The sequence below is a fragment of the Penaeus monodon genome, chromosome 33, assembly GCF_015228065.2.
Source record: "Penaeus monodon isolate SGIC_2016 chromosome 33, NSTDA_Pmon_1, whole genome shotgun sequence".
Lineage (NCBI taxonomy): Eukaryota > Metazoa > Arthropoda > Malacostraca > Decapoda > Penaeidae > Penaeus > Penaeus monodon.
Genome location: NC_051418.1, coordinates 27,719,246 through 27,720,007, shown reverse-complemented (window position 1 = coordinate 27,720,007; position 762 = coordinate 27,719,246).

Sequence of the window (762 nt, the reverse complement as noted above, 5' to 3'; positions counted from 1 at the left end):
TTCGTATCTGTTCCTCCTCCTCTTCCTCATCCTCACTTTTCCTCTCCATCGAATCCGATTTTTTTTTCTTCTTCTTCTTGTTCTTTTCTTCTTATTATTATTCTCCCTCTTCTTCTTCTACTCCTCCTCCTCCTCTTCCTATCTTTATTCATTCCTCCCTTCTCCTCCTCCTTACCTGCATCCCCGTCCCCTTTTCCCCTTCTCCCTATCTACATCTACACCCTTCCTACCCTCCTCTCTTTTCCCCTTTCCTTTTATTTACATCTTCCTATGTTTTTCTCCTCATTTCTATTCCCTCCCTCATGCATCCTCCTCCTCTTCCTCTCGTCCTTTCCCTCTCCTCCCTCTCTTCGTTCCTTCCCTCACACCTCTCTCTCCCCTTTCCCCTCTTCCTTACCTTCCTGCCTACCTTCTCCCTTCTCTTCTCTTACTCCCTCCTCCTTACTAACACCCCCTCTCCCCTTCCCCCTCTTCCTACCCCCCATCCTTCCTGCCTACACCCCCTCTCCCCTTCCCCCTCTTCCTACCCCCCATCCTTCCTGCCTACACCCCCTCTCCCCTTCCCCCTCTTCCTACCCCCCATCCTTCCTGCCTACACCCCTCTCCTCTCCCCCCTCTTCCTACCCCCCATCCTTCCTGCTACACCCCCTCTCCTCTCCCCCCTCTTCCTACTAACACACTCTTCGCAATACCTCTTCATGACCTGTCTCACCCCCCCCCCCCACTACCCATTAAAGTATACGCTATCCTCAAATAAATTTT